Source organism: Schistocerca piceifrons, chromosome 1 (assembly GCF_021461385.2).
Source record: "Schistocerca piceifrons isolate TAMUIC-IGC-003096 chromosome 1, iqSchPice1.1, whole genome shotgun sequence".
NCBI classification, from domain to species: domain Eukaryota; kingdom Metazoa; phylum Arthropoda; class Insecta; order Orthoptera; family Acrididae; genus Schistocerca; species Schistocerca piceifrons.
Window position 1 is genome coordinate 658,070,827 of NC_060138.1, and position 24,827 is coordinate 658,095,653.

At 45.5% G+C, this 24,827-nt stretch overlaps 1 protein-coding gene and 1 pseudogene across 1 annotated transcript in view; both read right to left on the reverse strand.

Annotated features, from left to right (window-relative positions):
• LOC124805426 (myosin-I heavy chain) overlaps positions 1 to 24,827 on the reverse strand; it is an 804,788-nt gene that overhangs the window by 299,749 nt on the left and 480,212 nt on the right. The window lies entirely within an intron of this gene.
• Positions 846 to 965, reverse strand: LOC124725324 (annotated as a pseudogene).

The following is a 24,827-nucleotide window of genomic DNA, read 5'->3' on the forward strand; positions in this document are numbered from 1 at the left end:
ATTAAGATATGCACTTCAGATCCCATGTTTACTAGACGTTTATGCTTCGAATGATTGTTTTTACCATGTCCATGAATATTCACCATTCCTTATATACACTGTTTCTTTTCAAAGAAAGTGAGCATTATATATAATGTTTTCGTGGAATAGTGTCATAACGTAGGTAGGAATTGGTATTTTCTCATAACCTCTGTGTAGCTGTCAAGTACCCCAAATCTCTGGACGCGCGGAGAACATTAAGCAGCAACGTGACGCATGTATTATTCACACGATGTTGGTGTAAGATGCGTATGTAAACGCCTCGATCGCTGTTCTCGTACTGTTCTGCTGGTAGAAAACATTTCTTCAACTTTAATGTAAGTACTTGACGTCCATTTAAAACAGCAACACTACTCGTATGTTGGAGAAAATAACATAAAAGGATAAGTCACGCTCTTCCCTCTTTTGAACTATGCGAGCATGAATTTGTAAACACTGTCGCAACTGTCACAATTACCGTCTTAAAATGATAAAAACTCACTATTACCTAAATATTTATTTTGCAATAAAAAGGGCAAAGTACAAGTAAACCCTCAACGCTAAACCTCTTGATGACCAGTTCTCTTATACTTATTCTAATTATTAAAACTAAACTAAACTCCGTCCGAACAGACCACAGAATGCCTAATGGTACCGACAGACCGCCGTGTCATCCACAGCTGATAGGCGTCATTGGATGTGGATGTGGAGGAGCATGTGGTCGGCACACTGCTCTCCTGGTTGCTGTCAGTTTTCGTGACTGGAGCCGCTACTGCTCTGTCAAGTATCTCCTCAACTGTCCTCATAAGGGCTGAGTGCACCCAATTTGCCAACAGCACTCGGCAGACCCCGGATGGTCACACATGCAAGTGCTAGCCAAGCCCAACAGCGCTTAACTTCGGTGATCTGACGGGAACCGGTGTTACCACTGCGATAAGGCTGTTGACTTATCCTAATTATTACATGTAATTTATATGCAACATTTCTGTGAAAAATCACAAAGCAAGATCAATTCCTTGGTTAATTTATTAGATGCGACTGTAGGGGTTATTTTCTCTTAGAAACGTATCTTCTGCAAATAATATTTGTGTTTTTACCTTTGTTATCACGTGTGTGTGTAGATATACCGAAAAACTATGTTTTACGTACGAAATCTTAATCGTATGGGTCCGAAATTGAAGTTATCTTACATTCAGGACACTCTGTATCCGTATATAAAATTTAAAAAACAATGTTATTTATTTATTGAGATTTTTCTCTACACAAAGGTTTTTCACCATCACAACAAATGCCCAGAAATTATTACATCTGTTACGTAAGATCTTAATTTATCTCCTCAGGATGTCCCTCCAGGCGTTTCGATCTTGTATATCTTCTTCCTCTGCACCAAGCCTTCTCATTTTGGAGCCAGGTGGTCAAAGGGGATCCTCTTCTCTTCTTTCCTTCCGGTTCCCATTCCCGGATCATTTTCGGTATTCTGGCTCCCTCTATTCTTTTTACATGCCATACCATTGTAACTTCTTTCTATCCATCACATCATGTATTATTTCCCTTAGTTCCAATCTCTTTATTATTTCGTCGTGTCTTATTTCCACTCTTCTAGAAATTCTTGCTGATCTTTCCTCCAGAAGTCCACATCTACAGCTTGCAGTTTTTTTACGTGTTTCGTATTAGTAGTGCAAGTTTCCACTCCACACATAACAATGCTCTCTAGTATTGGTTTATATACGATTCTTTTGGTTCGGTTTATTACATTTCCGCTTCATAAGATTGAGTTGAACATCCTAATGATTTCCCTTCCACTGTAACTCTTATTAATTTCTACCTCTGATTTTTCCCTCTATCTCTAAAGTGAATCCCAAATAACTGAAAGTATTGACCTTCTCAATTTTCTTTCCCTCTATGTATAAATCATCTGTCATTAGTGAGGTACACTGTTTTCTGGTAATTCATCTTCAATCCCCAGTTTCAGCATTCCATTGAACTGGTTGCATATATACACTCCTGGAAATTGAAATAAGAACACCGTGAATTCATTGTCCCAGGAAGGGGAAACTTTATTGACACATTCCTGGGGTCAGATACATCACATGATCACACTGACAGAACCACAGGCACATAGACACAGGCAACAGAGCACGCACAGTGTCGGCACTAGTACAGTGTATATCCACCTTTCGCAGCAATGCAGGCTGCTATTCTCCCATGGAGACGATCGTAGAGATGCTGGATGTAGTCCTGTGGAACGGCTTGCCATGCCATTTCCACCTGGCGCCTCAGTTGGACCAGCGTTCGTGCTGGACGTGCAGACCGCGTGAGACGACGCTTCATCCAGTCCCAAACATGCTCAATGGGGGACAGATCCGGAGATCTTGCTGGCCAGGGTAGTTGACTTACACCTTCTAGAGCACGTTGGGTGGCACGGGATACATGCGGACGTGCATTGTCCTGTTGGAACAGCAAGTTCCCTTGCCGGTCTAGGAATGGTAGAACGATGGGTTCGATGACGGTTTGGATGTACCGTGCACTATTCAGTGTCCCCTCGACGATCACCAGTGGTGTACGGCCAGTGTAGGAGATCGCTCCCCACACCATGATGCCGGGTGTTGGCCCTGTGTGCCTCGGTCGTATGCAGTCCTGATTGTGGCGCTCACCTGCACGGCGCCAAACACGCATACGACCATCATTGGCACCAAGGCAGAAGCGACTCTCATCGCTGAAGACGACACGTCTCCATTCGTCCCTCCATTCACGCCTGTCGCGACACCACTGGAGGCGGGCTGCACGATGTTGGGGCGTGTGCGGAAGACGGCCTAACGGTGTGCGGGACCGTAGCCCAGCTTCATGGAGACGGTTGCGAATGGTCCTCGCCGATACCCCAGGAGCAACAGTGTCCCTAATTTGCTGGGAAGTGGCGGTGCGGACCCCTACGGCACTGCGTAGGATCCTACGGTCTTGGCGTGCATCCGTGCGTCGCTGCGGTCCGGTCACAGGTCGACGGGCACGTGCACCTTCCGCCGACCACTGGCGACAACATCGATGTACTGTGGAGACCTCACGCCCCACGTGTTGAGCAATTCGGCGGTACGTCCACCAGGCCTCCCGCGTGCCCACTATACGCCCTCGCTCAAAGTCCGTCAACTGCACATACGGTTCACGTCCACGCTGTCGCGGCATGCTACCAGTGTTAAAGACTGCAATGGAGCTCCGTATGCCACGGCAAACTGGCTGACACTGACGGCGGCGGTGCACAAATGCTGCGCAGCTAGCGCCATTCGACGGCCAACACCGCGGTTCCTGGTGTGTCCGCTGTGCCGTGCGTGTGATCATTGCTTGTACAGCCCTCTCGCAGTGTCCGGAGCAAGTATGATGGGTCTGACACACCGGTGTCAATGTGTTCTTTTTTCCATTTCCAGGAGTGTAATATGAATCCTTCCCGTCTTGTGCTACACCTATTTGATCATCAACAGATGGTAGGTGATAGCCCCATCCCTTTGAATCTACGGGACCATGTCTTAAGACTTATGTCTATAAAGATTTTAAATAGTGTTGGCGATGATCTACCTGCTGTAAAGACACACTGTTTTTCCTGGGTTTCAAAATTTATTTCCAGCTATTTTTAATTATTTTCCCAGAAATTCTGATTATGTTTATAACACAAATTCCTCGATAGTTCGAGTAGATTTTGCGATCCCCTTGTATTAATCTAGCCCAGCTACATTTCCTTGGATACTGAATCTCCATGTAAACATTTTATTGGATAGTCGTGTTATTTGTTTCACAATTTTGTCACCACCATATTTTAAGCACTCCAGACTGATACTGTCTCGTCGAGGTGAGTTATCATTGTTCCCTGTTCTAAACACTTACGTCGCTTTCCATAATTTGGATCTCCTCCCCTTCCTGTTCCGTTTCTTCCACTGTTCCTTCCTCCAGATACTCTTCCCCATCCTTCCCTCCAGATACTCTTCTCCATCCTTTCCTCCAGATACTCTTCTCTACACTCATTTAATAATTTCCAGAAATAGTCTTCCTATTCTTTTGGTGTTATCAGTTGAAGATTGGTTTTGGCATTCGTCTCTTGTCGATTTCCTTTTTATACTGACCACGCTTTTTTAGTTCCCCCAACTCCTTGTTTGCTATTGACAGTGGCACATGTCTTTTTACATTCTTCATTCTTTGCTATCCTTATCTTTTTATCACTTGATTCTTCTTTTCCTTATAGATTGATTTTGTTGCTTCCGAATTATCATTAAAACCCAGACTGAATGCGTTCCTCTTTTCTTAAAAAGCCGCCTCTATTTCTTCCGACCACTATTCTGCTGCACAGCTGGTTGTTTCTCTTACGCCCAGCACCTCTGTTGTTGTTTAAAAATTTTAATTCTCGTCATGTGAGAGGCAGTCAAATGAAAAGTAAAGACCCGCCACAAAGGTTGCCTTCAGAAGTAATCGCCACACGCGTTAACACATTTATTCCTGTGGGAGATGAGACGATCAATTCCTGTTTCGTAGAACGAGGTCGGCCGCTGATGGATCCACAATCGGACCTATTCTTGCACTTCCTCGTCCGTTCAAGCCGACGTTCACGCATGTCTCTCTTCAGGTCGCCAAAGACGTGACAATCACACGGTGAAACATCCTTGCTGTACGGTGAGTGTTGCAGTGTTTCCCAACCAAATCGCTGAAGCGTAGCCTTCGACCGATTGGCAGTGTGGGGGCGGGCGTTATCGTGCAACAGGATGCTTCCGTCTGACAGCATTCTGCGGCGATTTGACTTAATGACGCGCCGCAGTTTCCGCAAAATGTCTTCAAGCGGTGCGCGCTGATTGTGGTTCCAGGCTCGAGGAACTCGATGAGCCGAGAAAGCACCATGTTGCACAGTAACGTCCGGCCCCGCACTGCTGATCGGATGCAGGCTACGCTTCAGCGATTTGGTTGGGAAACACTGCAACACTCTCCGTACAGCCAGGATGTTTCACCGTGTGACTGTCACGTCTTTGGCGACCTGAAGAGAGACATGCGTGGACGTCGGTTTCAATCGAGTGAGGAAGTGCAAGAATCACTTCGTTTGTGGATCCGTCAGCAGCCAAGCACGTTCTACGAAATAAGAAATGATCTTCTCGTCTGCCAGTCGCATAAATGTCTGAACACGTGTGGTGGTTACTTTTGAATCGAACCATTTCATGGTCACTTTGTGGCGGGTGTTCGGTTTTCATTCGACTGCTGGGTACACTTCATCGGGGTATCTGAGGCCATCTACATCTACATGGATACTCTGCAAATCACATTTAAGTGCCTGGCAGAGGGTTCATCGAACATCCTTCACAACTCTCTATTATTCCAATCTCGTATAGCGCGCGGAAAGAATGAACACCTATATCTTTCCGTACGAGCTCTCATTTCCCTTATTTTATCGTGGTGATCGTTCCTCCCTATGTAAGACGGTGTCAACAAAATATTTTCGCATTCGGAGGAGAAAGTTGGTGATTGGAATTTCGTGAGAAGATTCCGTCGCAACGAAAAACGGCTTTCTTTTAATGATGTCCATCCCAAGTCCTGTATCTTTTCTGTGACACTCTTTCCCATATTTCGAGACAATACAAAACGTGCTGCCCTTCTTTGAACTTTTTCTATGCACTCCGCCAGTCCTATCTGGTAAGGAACCCACACCGCGTAGCAGTATTCTAAAAGAGGACGGACAAGCGTAGTGTAGGCAGTCTCCTTAGTAGGTCTGTTACATTTCCCAAGTGTCCTGCCAATAAAAGGCAGCCTTTGGTTAGCCTTCCCCACAACATTTTCTATGTGTTCTTTCCAATTTAAGTTGATCGTAATTGTAATACTTAGGTATTTAGTTGAATTTACGGCTTTTACATTAGAATGATTTATCGTGTAACCGTTGTTTAACGAGTTCCTTTTAGTACTCATGTGGATGACCTCAAACTTTTCGTTATTTAGGGTCAACTGTCACTTTTCGCACCATTCAGATATTTTTTCTAAATCGTTTTGTAGTTTGATTTGATCTTCTGATGACTTTGTTAGTCGATAAACGACAGCGTCATCTGCAAACAAACGAAGATGGCTGCGCAGATTGTGTCCCAAATCGTTTATATAGATAAGGAACAGCAAAGAGCCTATAACACTACCTTGGAGAACGCATGAGAAGGGCCTATAACACTACCTTGGAGAACGCATGAAAAGGGCCTATAACACTACCTTAGAGAACGCATGAAATCACTAATGTTTTACTCGATGACTTTCCGTCAGTTACTACGAACTGCGACCTCTCTGACAGGAAACGGCAAATCCAGTCACATAACTGAGACGATATTCCGTAAGCACGCAATTTTACTAAGAGCCGCTTGTGTGGTACAGTGTCAAAAGCCTTCCGGAAATCCAGAAATACGGAATCGATCTGAAATCCCTTGTCAATAGCACTCAGCACTTCATGTGAATAAACAGCTAGTTGTGTTTCGCAGGAACTATGTTTCCTAAACCCGTGTTGACTGTGTGTCAATAGACCGTTTCCTTCGAGGTAATTCATAATGTTCGAACACAATATATGTTCTAAAATCCTGCTGCATATCGACGTTAACGATATATGCCTGTAATTTAGTGGATTAGTTCTACTACCTTATATATATATATATATGCGCAAACAGTGGATGTTTTCCGAGATAGACACGTACGTTACCAGACCTACCAGTGAGACAGCGATCAACAGGTGCGGGACTACGATCTAGGGTGTCGATCCAATCACCATCTCGCAAGCTACACCTAAAGAGAAATAATTGACGGGAAACGAGGACGATTATGTTTCGGTGTCATGTCGTTCGCCTGTGTTGCCTATGTTTAGCATATCGTGGGCGCCGATACGTGTCGGCAAACGCCGGCCCCCACACAGAGATCGACATCGATAGTGTGCTGGCATGTCATTCGCGAGATTAGCCACGCCCGCAGCGTGCGCCGCGAAACACAGCTTTCTGGCTCGCGTGCTCCCCGTTCGACATTCCGTCTGTAGAGCTCGGCGCCCGCGCCGACTGCTGTCTGCAGGCGCGTCACGTCCCACCTGCACTGAGCTGCAGGCGCAGACTCCTGCTGCGGCACCACGCGCAAGAGCCGCGGGTTGCGGTCGCTCAGGGGCTATCCTCGCCACACCATCTAGCCTTGGGCATCTCATTTGGATCACGAAACAAAATCTCGATAAGCAATGTAATAGTTTTAACTAATTTTTCGCTTTACATATTTGCCCAACGGGAAACGGTAGAGTTCATGTAAGTAGCTGTAAAGTAGGTCATGGTGTATTTGTTTCCCACGTCTTTGTAGGAAGTAGGAAGACAAAAAACATTTTGTTGAACCTTCTGACGATGTTCACTGGTGTAACACTTCGGAATTTTTAAGTTAGATTTACCAAGAGCAATTAAAATAACAGCATAACTGCTGTCGCGTTAGCAGTTCAGTGTTGGCTAAGGGGAGACAATGGTGGATAGACCACTATCTGCCAGTTGTGCGCCGGCCGCTGTGGCCGAGCGGTTCTAGGCGCTTCTGTCCGGAACCGCGCTGCTGCTACGGTCGCAGGTTCGAATCCTGCCTCGGGCATGGATGTGTGTGATGTCCTTAGGTTAGTTAGGTGTAAGTAGTTCTAAGTTCTAGGGGACTGATGACCTCAGATGTTAAGTCCCATAGTGGTTAGAGCCATTTGAGCCATTTTTTGTCAGTTGTGCGCTAAGAGTGTGTAAGAAGAAAATGTCCGTCTGATGGAGTGTGTGTTCATCTGCCATCGGCCCAAATGATTCAGTTACTGCTCTCAATGGAGTACTGACCGAGCCGCCTCCTTTGGAACCTCGAACGGTTGTTCAAAAATGGTTCAAATGGCTCTGTGGTCATCAGTCCCCTAGAACTTAGAGCTACTTAAACCTAACTAACCTAAGGACATCACACACATCCATGCCCGAGGCAGGATTCGAACCTGCGACCGTAGCGGTCGTGCGGTTCCGGACTGAGCGCCTAGAACCGCTAGACCACCGCGGCCGGCTCGAACGGTTGTCCTGCCCCTGTCTGGTCACACAACTGACTGTAAACTGCAAATAATTTGTAAGGTTCGGCATTGATCAAAAACAAAATTCCCTATTATTATTATTTTATCTGCAAATGTTTCGGTGATGACATAGATTGACTTACCTTAATTTTGCTGTCAAACAGTAAACAACGTTGAAATTGACAACAAATATTTCAACAAAAACACGTGCCATTTTCATAGCACTTTCTTCAGTACGACTGATATGTGGAAACAATTTGTCAGCTGCAACAAACAATTGTTTCTTTAAGTACCGTACTCTCTAAGGAGTGAAAATGTAGGCCTACTTTGATACTGTGATGACTGGTACTATTTTTCAGTTATTTAGCTTTCTGCCGCCATTTATTTGTTACTTCTACTGTCAACAGTGCTACGCTCATTATTTTCCTAGCTTTTTTTCCCCTAGATTTACGTGAATGTCTGCGAAATAATCTGCCTGATTTTTGCCTTAGTCGGGGAAACACGTTACTCGTGATGGAGTTTATGAAATTCATAGTTCATGGAGTAATGGATGCCTTAACACAAAAAAAGCTATTTAAAGCAAATGACAAGCACTTTCTCACACTCACAAATTTTACTAACTCCACCACTAGTACCGTGTTCTCTAAACGAATAATCTAACACATTATTTCTTCAAAAGGTCACAAAAACCTAAAGAAACGAAAAAGAAAATGAGTACAACAATGTTAACACAGAAGTAAGAAATAAGTAGCCGTAATACGTTAAATGAAACTTCCTGGCACTTTAAAACTGTATGCCGTTCTGGGTCTCCGACCAGGGACCTTTGCCTTCCTCAGGCATCTGCTCTACCGACTGAACTACCCAAGCCCCAGTCCGTCACACAGTTTAATTTGCCAGGAAGTTTCGTATCAGCGCACACTCCACTGTAGAGTGAAAATTTCATCCTGTAAGTGTTAAATAACTGAAAAATAGCACACGTCACCAGTAGTACTGTTATAGGCCTACTTTTTAGCTCCATAGATAGTACCGTACTTGGAAGAAACTGTATATAAATATCAGCTATAGTGCAGAAGATAGCAACATGATAACCATATACTGGTAAATTACATTTTTCTGTTGGAACACTTTTATGAATATGACGACTGCGATCCCAACTTGTCTGTACGAAGCTCCTTAACTGTGCTGTCCCAGAAGCTTTTAGTCTGTAGTACCCTTAATTGAACAGAAGTATATCATTTACGCACAGCTGCCCATCTTGTGTGCTTCAGTCACACGTGTCTCTGATGTGTCCCGTGTCCCTTCTACCTCTCCTCCTCATCAGTCAATCACGCCGAGAAATTCTCATTATTCATTCGCCCATCGTACTGTCTAACAGTTTTCCTATGTATTCAATTCTTCATTGTCTCTCCTCTGAAAACTCAACGAAGTAAATATTCTGGAACTGCGGTCGAGAGGAAGTAGCTGATCCTGATTTAGGGTCTTCTGTGGATTCCCTAAAAGTGTGGTGAACACGAAGTTGGATCCTTAAAGCAGACTATTGTGACTGCATGTTCGATTCCACACAGGTTATACGAAAGAAACTGCTTGCCTTCTAAAATTTATTTATTGTTACGTCGTAGGAGCAACGAAGGGTACCAAGCGATTTGAAAAAAGAAAAAGAAAAAAAAAAGGTGCATGTCATTCCCGTTTTAATGAAGGGCTGTACGACAGATGTACATAATAGTAAAGCAATATCGCTAATGTCAGCCGCAGAATATTGGAAAACATTTCATGTCCAAATCTTTCAGAACAAAGGTAATTGCCTCTAAAAGAACCAACTGGGATTCTGCAAACAGAGGCCTTGTCAAACTCAGCTCGCTCTGTTCGTCCATGAGATCCAGAGAGAAGTAGATATATGGGCACCGAACTTGATGCCACGTTCCTTGACTTCTAAGAGGTATTCTATACAGTTCCACACGCCTAATGGATAAAAAACGGGACTTTACCGAATATCGGACTATATAATTGAAAGAAGTAATGTTAACATCGAGCGTATTCCAAGGGCGTGTGATAAATGCTATTACAGCAGCATATATACACTGATGCGCCAAAGGAACTGGTATAGGCATGCGTATTCAAATACAGAGAGATATAAACAGGAAGACTAAGGTGCTGCGGTCGGCAACACCTATAAAAGACAAGTGTCTGGCGCAGTCGTTAGATCGGTTACTGCTGCTTCAAATGGCTCTGAGCACTATGGGACTTAACAGCTGTGGTCATCAGTCCCCTAGAACTTAGAACTACTTAAACCTAACTAACCTAAGGACATCACACACATCCATGCCCGAGGCAGGATTCGAACCTGCGACCGTAGCAGTCGCGCGGTTCCGGACTGCGCGCCTAGAACCGCGAGACCACCGCGGCCGGCAGGTTACTGCTGCTACAATGGGAGGTTATCAACATTTAAGTGAGATTGAACGTGGTGCTATGGTCGGCGCACGAGCGATGGGACATAGCATCTCCGAGGTAGCGATGAAATGCGGATTTTCCCGTACGACCATTTTACGAGTGTGCCGTGACCATCAGGAATCCGGCAAAACATCAAATCTCCGATATCGCTGCGGCCGGAAAAAGAATCTGCAAGAACCAGACCACCGACGACTGAAGAGAATCGTTCAACGTAACAGAAGTGCTACCCTTCCGCAAATTGCGGCAGATTTCAATGTTGGGCCATCCATAAGTGTCAACGTGCGAGCGAACCATTCAATGAAACATCGTCGATATGGGCTTTCGGATCCCGTCAACATCGACATTGGACTGATGTACCTGGAAACATGTTGCCTTGTCGGACGAGTCTCGTTTAAGATTTTATCTAGCGGCGTGTACAGGTATGGAGACAACCGCATGAATCCATGGACATTGCATGTCAGCAGGGGACTGTTCAAGGTGATGGAGGTTCTGGTAATGGTGTGGAGCGTGTGCAGTTGGAGTGATATGGAACACCTGATACGTTTAGATACGACTCCGACGTGTGACACGTACGTACGCATTCTGTCTGATCACCTGTATCCATTCATGTCCATTGTGCATTTCGACGGACTTGGGTAGTTCCAGCGGGACAATGCGACACCCCACACGTCCAGAATTGCTACAGAGTGGCTCTCTTCGTTGGCCACCAAACTCCCGGGGCCTGAATATTATTGAGCATATCTGGGATGCCTTGCAACGTGCTGTTCAGAAGAGATCTCCACCCCGTCGTACTCTTACGGATTTGTGGACAGCCTGCAGGATTCATGGTGTCAGTTCCCTCCAGCACTACTTCAGACATTAGTCGAGTCCATACCACGTCGTGTTGGGCAGTTCTACGTGCTCGCGGATGTCTTCACGATATCAGGCAGTTGTACTAGTTTCTTTGGCTCTTTAGTGTGTATAGACTTACACATCGACTTTTTTTTCCTAATGCAACCAATTTTTTTTTTCTGTGGCATTTGATGGCATTTGAAAGAGGCTTCCGAGAGAATGTCAACGACATAAAATGAATGGAACTTCATCAAATCGTATCAAGATAACAGCGTCGCAAACCACTGTCCCACTATTAGGAGAAGAGGTTCCACAAGCGTCTGCCCTGTTATACCAGACTTAAATAAGCACGCATGTCCGTTACGGTTCGTGTGCTTATTATCGCGGCTGTTATACCAAATGCTCAAAATGTTGATCTTGAGCGTTTTTACACGCTTTAAAATGATTCTGGAGAAACAATTCTGCACGTTGAAATCACAGGCCCGTATTATAAAGCATTGCATGTCTTCAGGAATCGTCTATGTTTCGTAACACATTCGTCACACTCAGAAGTATAGAAGCGTTAAGATTGGTGAGTGTGCAGATCATTTTCCGTTTCCTAAACAACCGTCCCATTGCTCTCCACATGTTCCCTTAGGAGGGTCTGTCATTACAAGTGCGAATGGGACATCCGTCATCTCTTCGGAATTCGACCTACTTCAATGTATTTAGATTCCCATCAATCAACAGGCAACGATGATGCTGGTGTTGAAAAACATGCACGAAACGTTGACAGACCAAGACCAATGTTTTTACCCAGTTCTTTGAGTTAGCGTGGATTTTCAACTGGTGATTAGTGCATATTGCGAAGACTGACTTGTCCACGGTTTCTAAACGATGCGTCTTCCTTGAACAAAATTTTGCATAGATATGTCGCATAACCTTGCCCTTTACGTAGATAACATTCGGAGAACTATAAGCCATTTTAGAAGCCACTGCCACAAAGCTGTAGAAGCAGCGACATGTGAAACGCATGAAATGCACTGAAATGCAATGCTGGCATATCACTCGTTTGATTGATCCATGTCGTTCTTCCGAGATGCCTCTTAGTGACATTTGCATTGCTTATTTCTGCTGCCAAATACATTCACAATGTTTCATTTCTTTCATCAGCTGCTCTTCTTTTTCTTTGGCGTATTTTATTCTTCACACTTCCAGTTTCTAGAACTTTTTTGTGTAATGTTTGCAAAGACCATCGTGAGTGCTCGGCACGGTTTACTTTTTCGACTGTCGCATACATTGTGAATGTCTTAGTAGCTTTACAAGCAAGTTATCTGATTGCTACAACAGCAGAACACACATTTATGGGCTTGGGTAGCACAAATAAACACAAGAACCATTCCCGATTTGTATGGTTGCTTACATTTGGTATAGTAGGAAAGACGTTTGTGGAACCTCTTCTCCTGACGGTGGAGGAGTGGTTTGCTGGGCAGTTATCTTGATACTAATTGATCAAGTCCCATACATGTTATGTACTTGAAGTTCTCTTAGAAGCTTCTTTCAAATGTCACAGAAAAAAGTATATAGATCTGGTAGAAAAAATAATATTAATGTCGTAATTCGCCGACTATAAATTATAAAAATTACTTGCGAACGTCAGGAAGTTCGCTATATTGTCTGCTGCATCTTGGCGAAAACCCCACCTCGATACATTTTTTCATTCTGAATATACAGGGTGAGTCAAAACGGACTTCACAACTTTTGAGTGATACAGAAATTTACAGAGGTAACTAACAGAATCGGTAGATGTGTCATTTACTAGCAAACAACCTCAAATTTGATTCACATAGCGCATCAGTACATCATTCCACCACCAGGAGTGCCAGCGTAGTGCACAGTTAAATGAGTACTTTTAATGGTGCGGAGCGAACTCACTGTGTTTTGGTTTCATGAAACAAACTCTGCAGCAACTGTTCGGCGTAAAATTTCGCACCGAATACGCTTACGAAGCTCCAAGCAGGTCTACAATTTATTCTTGGCACAAGAACTTTGTTGCAAGACGGTGCACCACCTCATTTCCTAAGGAAAGTTCGAGGTTTTGCTCGATAATCCCTTCACAGGTCGGTGGACCGGCCGTGAAGGGCCAATCGCATGGCCACCTCGCTCCCCAGACTCGATACCACTAGATTTCCTTCTCTGGGATTTCGTTAAAGACCGTGTGTGTGTTTCTCGCTTGCCAAACAAATTAGCCGACCTGAAAAATCGAATCTACGATGCCGCTGCACAAGTTACGCCAGATTTGTTGCAACGAGTGTAGGAAGAAATTGAATACCTGTGGGATGTTTGCCGCACCACAAATGGTAGTCACGTCGAACCAAATTGACATCTGACACTTTTAAGTGAAACTTGAGGTTGTTTGCTACCGATTCTGTAAGTTATCTCAATAAATTTCTATATCATTCCAAAGTTATAAAGTCCTTTCTGACTCGCTCTATATTTGAGGTGGCCCATCTTAGCTGCCTCGCCCTGTATATAGATTCATATAATCAACGATTGGTAAAGAGAGTGACAGTTGATCTTGAACAAAAATAGCTGTAAAATATCAGACGTAAATACGTGGAAACATCTATATATTGGTGACGAATCACTGAAAACACTAAGAACCGTCAAACATCTAGGAGTAACCGTCCAAAGCCAGCGAAAGTTAAATGATCGGATAAGACTAGTTGCTGGAGAAGTAGATGCCATTCACTGGAAGAATAGAGATTAGTAAGGAGCTGCAATTCATTCACGAAAGAAGTGGCTAACAAAACAAAACTCTTGTTCAACTGATTCGTGTTGTACTGCTCATTAATCTGGGATCCTTAGTAGGTTGCCGTAACAGAAGAGAGAGAAGATCCAACGAAGATTGGGCTGTTTCGTCGTGGGTTCGTTTATCATGCGCGACAATGTTACTTAGATGCCCAACGAAATCCAACAGCAATGCTACAACGCCGTTGTGCATCACACAGATGATTACCCTTTAAGTTCAGAGAGCGTACGTTCCAACATATTACTTTCTTCCATATAAGTGTCGCGAAACGACCACGAAGGGGAAAGACAAGACGGTAGAGCTCATACAGAGGCCTACAGGCAGTCGTCGTTTCCGCGCTTATTCGCGATTCCAACAGGATAGGATGAAATGATGGTGGCACCAAAAGTACCCTCCACCACACACCACAAGTTGGCTTGCAGAGAAGACACGCAGATGTCGAAAGCAGTGTTGTGGTGTCAGCATGTCGGTGATGGTTGCAATTTGTCCGATTTTAATGCGTGCAATCTGTCCTTTTTACGTTGTACCTAACAGTAGCCTCTCACTCTGGTATTATATTTGCCATTTGACTCGATACGTAAAGCGAGGAGGTGCTCATACTGGCAGCCTGCCCACTGAGAGAGGAGACAAACTTGTGCGTACTTAGTGGTCCGCCACCGGCGCGGTTGTTTCCGAGAAGGTCTGCGCTGATTGGGAGGTTGTTTGCGAGCCGGTGGGCGGGCAGCGGCGCCTGTTGTTGTTTACCGGGGTGGCGCCCCGGCGCCGGGCGCCGCGGCCTGACGTCAGCGGGGGTGGAAGACGGTGGCGCCCCTGGCGGCAGATCGATACAGCGGCCACGCCCGTCGCGCGGCGCGGCGCGGCGCGGCCAGCACGTGGGCCGCACGTGGGCGGCTGCAGGGTGTGCCCCGGCCCTGGCACTCGATAGCGCCGCCAGCTGCCGCCCGGGCCCCGGCTAAAGGGCAAGGCCGATCCACCGCCCCAACTCTGCTCACACCTTACCTCCAGCTGCTCTCCTAAATTGCCCTCGACGTTATGAAAAGGGCTGGATTAAATAGCCCCAGCATCAAAGTAGCATGGCAATAAGGAGACGACCACATGTCCGATGAATGGATTCAACAGGTCTCGTCGTATCTACACTATTTATAGGGGTATGGTAAAGGGATGCGGTTTCACGCCTCTGTTGTGCACAGTTACAGGAAACATAAGTAACCCGGGAATCTATAGCCTGAAATGAGAAATACATTACTTATATCATTATGACGGATTTATTTTCCTGTTGTAGAGCTTCTACACATTCGTACTCCTTTCTGTAGCCAAGATCGGCAGTAAAAATGTGCGATTGCCTTCAACTAGGGCTTAGCTTGTTGGAATCCTTGGGGTAGATGAAATTTTCATTGCCATTATCTGACCAGCTAGAACGATGGAGCTGATACTATACCATGTCAGGCCAATCGACTTTGAAATGCCACGAGTTAAATCCAAACCCCTCTGCAGTGAGGTGGAGTGAGGGCATGAGCCTCGATACTTATCAGTCCTTCAGATGGGGACGTAAAGCCCAGCAGTCCCCTTGTTGCTATTCGAGAGGAGTGGGCTATGGGCCGACATCGAGTTTCACCCTCTCCCTTTCTCCGTCGTCATACGACAAAGCATGACACTACACGGCATGCACACTCATAACAATCACACGCAACCAAAAGATACATTAACACGCTGAGACTTCACGAAGGAAAGGTGTCGTGTGTGTGAAGGAAGAAAAACTTTTCCAATGAGGAGGCTAAAAATTCCCGGAGCCTCCCACGCAACAGTGCCATAAGACTTTACCTCACATTACAACGGATAACTTATTGTCGGATAACGGACCACTCATAGTTTTAGAGATACATCTCTGAAAGCTCACTCATCCTTTTCTTCGGTGTCTAATGCTGCACATATTATGCGCATCCACTGTTTCTAGTGACGATACGTAGACGACAGTCTGCACGTAGCTTCATAGGAGAAAATCGATTGGTTCAAATGGCTCTGAGCACTATGGGACTTAACATCTGTGGTCATCAGTTCCCTAGAACTTAGAACTACTTAAACCTAACTAACCTAAGGACATCACACACATCCATGCCCGAGGCAGGATTCGAACCTGCGACCGCAGCAGTCGCGCGGTTCCGGACTGAGCGCCTAGAACCGCTAGACCACCGCGGCCGGCAAGAGAGAAAATCGAGAAAAGGGGAATCGGGGGCGCCCTGCCAAGGGACTGCGTATCCCCTTTCTTGTTACTGTATGACTAGAGATATTTGCGACGTACGTGAGGGCCAGGCACACAAGTCTTCTGGACCATCATCGCGCTTACATTCCGTAGAGAGCTCAAAATTAGTGCACCATTCAAACGATCTGGTAGTACGCGTGGTCTTATGAGGTCGCCTCAAAATTTCAATGCAAATTTTAACCGAAAATCTCACCTACTAATCTCTAGGGTGAGCAGTGCGGCTATTTTCAACGCTTCATTTGAAGTTAATGGTATTAGCGAAAAAATGAAGTTTGATTCACAGCAGGATTAATCATAAATGCGTATCCCCTCAAATTTCAGTTTGGCTTTACCCCACAAATGGCAAAATAGGCGCAACGCTTGTTGCAAAATCGCTAATGAAAAACGTACACGTGATCAAAGAGAATTTATGGAAGCCTTTAAGAATGACCCGTGAGCGTCAAAAGTTTCATTCTAAGACACTGAGTATTATCTAAGAAGAATCTGTGGTAAGTACAATCGTGCTCAGACACGTTCCTGAGAACGTTCGGTTTAAATTTTATCGTGTAGCGACGGAGGCCCGCTTCCGTAGCTGATTGATCAGCGTATCTCGCAGCTATGCGTAGGACCCGAGTTCGATTCACTGTGTTGGCAGAGGGTTTTCCTTGAGGGGCGGGGAAGAGGGTGCACTCAGCCTCTTAACGCCAAATGAGGAACCCCGAGTGAGAAGTATCAACCAATTAAAGACTTCAAATAAACTTGGCGAAAACGAACAAATCTTCCAGCTTTTAGTATAGGGAGGCAGTGTTTCACGTGATTACGAATTTTGTGACTGTCAGAAACATAAAGATCTCCTTTAGTTTCTGTTACATGCTGATGTCGTTTGTGTAAATGTCAGGGAAGAACAAAATTAAAGAGAGATCAGAGCAATTTACAGAAGCCTTCGTAATATTTGCGCGATTACCAGTAGGATTAGGAATTCCGCAAGACCATAGCTAGGCGATGAAGACACAGACTTGGGGAACTGTACTAAGAATAGTTATAAAATCCTAATAGTGCAAGTGACATAATGAAGCCATACACACAGCCCTTACCCGACGGATGACTATTTAATGGAGCAACTCAGTGAACTTGTCAGTGAGACACAATCAGATTAGAACCAAAGGCAAAAGTCGTAGTTGTGGTTATAATAAAGTGGACATCGATATACAAGTACTATTTTTAAAACAGCATCCACTACACTAAACGTGACTGAATCCATACTGAGATTGTACAGACCGGTTGAGTAAATCGTGAAGTAAAGTCTCCCCTTGGTAATGAATTTGTCCGTACTATCGCCAGAATTACACTCACAATCAACTGAATTACAAACACCTAGAAAATAACGTCTTACATCCTTTTCGCCCTGATTAAAGCGCCAACGCATCGTGGCAGTGACTCCATGAGACACAGATAGCGTGGGAGGCCATCCTAAATCAACATCAACTCACGCTGATTGGTAGCAGCTGCACCTTAGAAGCGTATACGTGACTCTTAAGGCGTCTCAGAATGATTGGGGGTATGTGATCTGGGAGTGACACAAGTGTTCTCATATTCACGAAAACCTTCCAGTTTTCTGACGCAATTCAAAAGTCGTGTGTTGCCTTTCGAAAATTATGGATTACCCACGGAGTGTTGTTGGTGAACAAACAGGTACGCTTGGTTATACTGTATATTCCTGACTTATCAGAGGCTCAGTTTCATACCATGTAAATATTCCCCACTTGAGAATACCTTCACTGCTTGCCAGAACAATAGGCCTGCGCTACTGGTATAGGTGATGCATACCGCGACTGACAGAGCAATGCTTCCAATGTCCTCTAGTGGTAGATGTGCGCTCGTGTGAGACGCGGTAAGCACGTATGGGCCTATCGTTTGGTTATAAAATGTACAAAGTGGGACTCGTTTACTTTGGGAAGTACATTTATATTGACATTTTCATCTACATTTACATACCTATTCCGCATACTACCATAAGGTGCGTGGCGGAGGGTACCCTGTACCACTTCCAGTCATTTTCTTCTCTGTTCCACTCGCAAACACAGCACGGAAAAAATGACTTTCCGTACCCCGCGATATGAGCCCTAATTTCTCTTCTCTTATCTTCGTAGTCCTTACGTGAAATGTACGTTGACGGCAGTAGAATCATTCTACAGTCAGCTTCAAATGCTGGTTCTGTACGTTTCCTCAGTAGTGTTCCTCGAAAGGCACATCGCTGGTACGTCGCGCGGCTGGCGGCAGTACCTCTTTCTTGTAGTGTCATCTTTGCCATCGATTTCGCTTCGGCGTGCCGCAAGTCGGTCGTTCATCGCGGGTTCGGCTATTTAAGTCTGCAGCGTCGAGGCAGCAGGCCTTACTGTGTGGTCTGTCAATTGCGGTTGCAACGAGGTCGGGAGGTTGGCTCTTACATGGTGCGCGTGCTCATTCCGCGTGGTATTACTGGAGTGCCGCGGCCGGAGACGGCGAAAAGTTTTGCGTTTCGGCACGAGGAGTGGTGTTTGGTTTTTCTCGCCATGCGGTGCACGTTGAGAAGAAGAGCTTGTCGGAGCGTTGTTTCCTGGCATTAACCATTCGCCAGGGCATATGGTGTGTGTTTCATTTAAACAGGCGAAATTGTATGCTTATCTCTATTTGTTAATGGTTAACTAATGTTGTCTTCAATGTGAATTTAGTGACGAGTCTGATACGTGAAGGTCATGTCAGGAGTGGCATGATAACGGGGCTTGGGCTTTCCATCTTAGTTTCCTACCACTTGATGAAGGATCTGCATCTATATGTAAGGAAGGAGCTGCTCATTGTTCAGTGATCGTATCTCTAAAGTTGTTGAACCTTGGCTATCAAGTATCAAAATTTGCACCTTAGTTGCAGGCCGCGGTGGCCGAGCGGTTCTAGGCGCTTCAGTACAGAACCGCACGACTGCTACGGTCGCAGGTTCGAATCCTGCCTCGGGCATGGGTGTGTGTGATGTCCTTAGGTTAGTTAGGTGTAAATAGTTCTAAGTTCTAGGGGACTGATGACCTCGTATGTTAAGTCCCATAGTGCTTTTTTTTCACCTTAGTTTACGAGTAACGAAATATTATACTTCGTATATCCACAATTGTAACGGACGACTTGGGACGTCAGCTAGTATAATATATGTTAAAAATAACGAAATTCCTCCAGCTGTATTAAGGTGTTGGTTTTATTGGCAACTAATTTCCATGTTGTTACATCATCATCTTCAGGCCCATACTTGTTGACAGTAACCGTATGTGTCTAACACTAGTAGTCAGTGGTGAGATAGGCGTGCTCCATACGGAAGGCAGGTAGTAAGCTAGAACAAAATGAGGGCAACAAATGGCGGGATGTATTTTCTGTACCATCACAAGAAACGAAGTGTTTTCCTGGGAAAGTTGTAGGAATGAATCGAATAACAAAGTAGAGCAAGTACTTTGTTTTCCGAACCTCAGATGTTGAATTCGTCACTCGAAATTGTCTGGTGTCAGAGGAAACACTACATAAGTACTAACAAGGTCCACTTCCGGGAGTATTTCAACTGGTCAAATGAATGCACCAGACGTACAATCCAGTAGCAACTTAATTTCAACGGCCGCTGTTTCCCTTGCAGGCAATGCCTGTTCTTTCTTTCGAGATTTTTCTGGTTGGTTATATACAGTTACGCAGATGAGCAAATAAATCAGATATAAATGAAATGTTGGAGGGTGAGCGAGCAGGAATCCTGTGGTGAATCGAGTAGTTGGGCGTGCCATGTGGCTGGGATGGCGTCAGATGTTGTGCTGGTCCTTGGATTGACCATCCATCGCAGATAAGGACTAAGAAGCACTTTATTAGCACAGTTAATGACCCCCAGACGTAGCTGCCCGACGTACTATCTTCGAGGTCGCGCACGTACCGGGCTATTCACGTTTCATTGTGTCAAGGTTGTCTCGTGAGTGCTACGACTCGGGGGAAACTGCCAACATGGCGGCACGGGGCGCCGGTTAGTATCGCGAAATGTCCCTCTGTTTAGACGGGTCATAATGCAATAAATCGCTCGGCAATTCTGTGTTGGATAATAGTAACCGGTGAGCAGCCACACTACCCTTGTTTTGGTACCCTGCAGCAACACCTCACACGTGGATCTCTGCTCATAGTACGGCGTGTACAGAGGTTCGGGTTAGCACACTGGACTCGCATTCGGGAGGACGACGGTTCAATCACGTCTCCGGCCATCCTGATTTAGGTTTTCCGTGATTTCCCTAAATCTTTTCAGGCAAATGCCGGGATGGTTCCTTTGAAAGGGCACGGCCGATTTCCTTCCCAATCCTTCCCTAACCCGAGCTTGCGCTCCGTCTCTAATGACCTCGTTGTCGACGGGACGTTAAACACTAACCACCACCACAGAGGTTCGCATAGGTGTACAAACACTGCCACCAGGTATGTAAAGCATGAAAGAAGATCACGTGGTGTGATGGGTCGCGGCACACATCGATGAGATGATAGACGTTCATCGGGAATCTCAGACGGCTATGTAAGCCACTTGCCCACAGGGCACAGTTCAGGCAGGTAGCGGAGGTATTCACGAGAGGGGTCAAATGGGGCCCTGCTAAATCTGACACTGTCTGTCACCAGTCTAGTGTTTACTCCGTCTAGTACGGGCTCCGCTGTACGCACGATTCGGCAAATTCATTTGCATATAACTTTGTGGTTGGGAGCGCTTCCGTCACCGTAGCCGTCAATTACCTAAGAGAGGGAAGTCGTGTGCGCCATCTATCGGTGATGTGTGTAAAGTTTGTTCTACGTGCGATCGTATTTTAAATGTTTGTGTGCCGTAATTTTCTGAGATGGAAAGTTGGGGCCAGTCCAACATTTTCCTAAAGGATCGTAGGAAACGCCTGAAAACCACACTCGGGATGGCTGGTGCAGCGGCCACGGTCGTTAATCCTCCGGGTAGATTGGATCCTCGTCTGTCTCGCCTTTTTAGTATACCAAGCTAGCGCGTAACGCCAGACGAGCAGGTCTCTCAGCAACGAACGATACAGGAACCTATTGTACATCGTAACACCTCACGGGTGATGCTTTGAGGGATACGCCACGGACATGATGCTTTGTTGGCACACCCAGGTCAACCGACCTATATCGTATTGTGGACATCAGGGGCGCTTATATCACGTATGTTTAGATTTGCTAGTATAACGGACAGCAATCCCCTATCCCTCCACGTTGTGACTACGTAGGGGCCGCAAGTTCAAAAATAACGTGCCATTGGACAAGTTATTATTCCGAATTCGAATCCCCTGACCCAACGCCAGATGGGCTGGTCTCGAAAGAGCTAAATTCTGCATCGGCATCCTCTCTCCTTTTTGAGAGGGGATCAAACATAAGGTTAAAAGAAATTTTACGAGAACGAACGGTGAGACGCGGGCTGCCATCGGATCAATTGTGGGCTGCATGCTTTAGATCAAGGAGTGGATATTTTGCTGCCAGCTCAGAGTTACGACGCAAGATTTGGTGGTAACAGTTCTCGATGGCTTCTAAAACTTTCAGTGTCGCTTAGGAGCACGCTACGATTTGCCGCCGCCATCAGCAGGGCGAACTGCATAATACTAGGTATGTCCTTCTAAAGCAATTGGCCACGATCGTATGTCCATGTATCCCACAAGGACAATCAGCTTTCTGTTGGAAGACATGCCTTGTAAATCAAACTCGTATAATCAAAAAGAATTTTGCGTCACATCCTAGTCACTATGGGACGGTCAAAACTATTGATGTTCCTAAGCCAGAAATAGTTATACCTTCTATTTTTTACCTCAAACTCTAGTTATTACGAAAGCATGAGCTATCAACGAAAAAAAAAGCAGATTTGAGTTCAACGTTCTGTCCACGATTTCTTAAGGGCGCTGGAAACATTCATTATTTTGACCCCGTCACTTGTCACACGACAAACCGCATTCACATTTGTGAGTGCCGAATGCCACGTGTTGTCTTCTTTCTCGGTTTCTCTGCATCCGTAAGCTTTTTCAGAGTCTCAATATTTACACTGAGGCGACAGCACATAGGCTAGCGATGTACACATATTCATTGGCAGTAGCACCGCGTACAAAAAGGTATGAAAGGGCTGTGCATTGGCTGAGCTGTCATTTTGCACTCAGGTGATTCACGTGAAAAGGTTTCCGACGTCATTATCGCCGCACGACGGGGACTAACAGACTTTGAACGCGGAATGGTAGTTGGAGCTAGGGGCACGGGACATTCCGTTTCGAGAATCGTTAGGCAATTCAGTATTCAGAGATCCACACAGTCAAGAGTGTGCCGAGAATACCAAATTTCAAATAATTACCTCTCACCACGGACAACGAAGTGGGCGACCATCTTCACTTAACGACCGTGAGCAGCAGCGTTTGCATAGAGTTGTCAGTGCTAACGGACAAGCAACACTGCGTGAAATATCCGAAAAAATGAATGTGGGACGTACCAGGATCGTATCCGTTACGTTGGTGCGGCGAAATTTGATTTTAATGGGCTATGGCAGCAGACGAGCGACGCGAGTGCGCTTCCTAACAGCACGACATAGCCTGGGTCGTCACCATACAGGTTGGACCCTAGACGACTGGAAAGCAGTGGCCCGGTCAGACGAGCCGCAAGAGCTGATAGCAGGATTCGAGTGTGGCGCAGACCCCACGAAGCCATGGACCCACGTTGGAGGAGAAGCAGCAGATTAGTGTTTAACGTCCCGTCGACAACGAGCTCAGTAGATGGTTCAAATGGCTCTGAGCACTATGGGACTTAACATCTGAGCTCATCAGTCCCCTAGAACTTAAAACTACTTAAACCTAACTAACCTAAGGACATCACACACATCCATGCCCGAGGCAGGATTCGAACCTGCGACCGTAGCGGTCGCGCGGCTCCGGACTGAAGCGCCTAGAACCGCTCGGCCACAGCTGCCGGCGAGCTCAGTAGAGACGGAGCGCAATCTCGAATTAGGGAAGAATGAGGGAAGAAATCGAAACTCGGAATTTTCCTGAATCGATTTAGGGAATCACGAAAAACCTAAAATCAGGATACGACACTGCAGTGTCTGTGTTATTCTGAATTACGACACGAAGTTCCTTTGGACATACATGCATGTCCAAAGAAACAGGCACTGCGGCGACTACAGCCGTTATATAAGACATTAAATGTATAGGAAATTGCGAACAAATAATGGTCGGCTGTAGAATGGAATGCCGACAATCAAAATTTATGCCGGACGGGGACTCGAACCCGGATTTCCCTCTTATCGCGAGCGGTCGCCTTACCATTTGGCTATCCTTTCACGACTCGCGGCCACACCCAAACTTCCACATGTCGTCAACCATGTCTCTGTTTCGGCAGAAATGTTCAAATGTGTGTGAAATCTTATGGGACTTAACTGCTAAGGTCATCAGTCCCTAAGCTTACACACTACTTAACCTAAATTATCCTAAGGACAAACACACACACCCATGCCCGAGGGAGGACTCGAACCTCCGCCGGGACCAACCGCACAGTCCACGACTGTAGCGCCCTAGACCGCTCGGCTAATCCCTCGCGGCGTTTCGGCAGATAAATACGGTATTTCAGTGCCTATGTTATTCTGAATTACGATGCAGAGTTCCATTGGACATGCATTCATGTCCAAAGGACTTGTTGAGTCCACGCCACGTTGAGTTGCTGCACTGCGTCGAGCTAAAGGAGATCCGACACGATATTAGGACGTATCCCATGACTTATCGTTACTGTAACACACGGTTCACATAGCCTGCTATTGTTGCTACATCCTTGCAGAAAAAAGAAACATTTCTCGAACTCTCTCCATTGCAGCTACTCTCCTCCGCAACAACTGGTTCCTTTTTTAATTACAAATTTTACTGCCCAACTCTCATAAATAAAATCTCTGATTAAAAACGCTTCACTCCGTATTTTAATATCAAACTTTTCGGAAGGTGATGGTTGCACAAAGGTAAGCAATTTTATAAGGAAAGTTTGTAACCGAGAAGACTTTTATAGTTGTTTTATGTGCGATTCTACGGCATGTTGTATCTTTTAAAAACAAGTGAGGGTGAGGCTGGGCGGTAATGGGATGAGGCACACTTTCAGTTATTAGCGAAGTCACAGCCTCTCCCAGCTGTCGAATCTTTTACTTTACCCACATTACTCCCTCTGAATCTTTTGCACTTTATAGCGGAATGTGTTTCACTGTAGAAGGAAAAGAAATTCTAGCATGGTTTTGCATTTACCTGCGTCGCTCGGTGGTTTAACAGGTGTCAGATTACAAATCCACAGATACAAGCCAAATCCTCGTTTGCTTTTAGAACTTTTTTTTATTATTTAACGCTTCCATCGCTCCCAGTAATACTTTGTTAATGTCAATGACGGCCAGATGCACCGCGGATCGGAATCCACGTTACATTGTACGTCGCTCT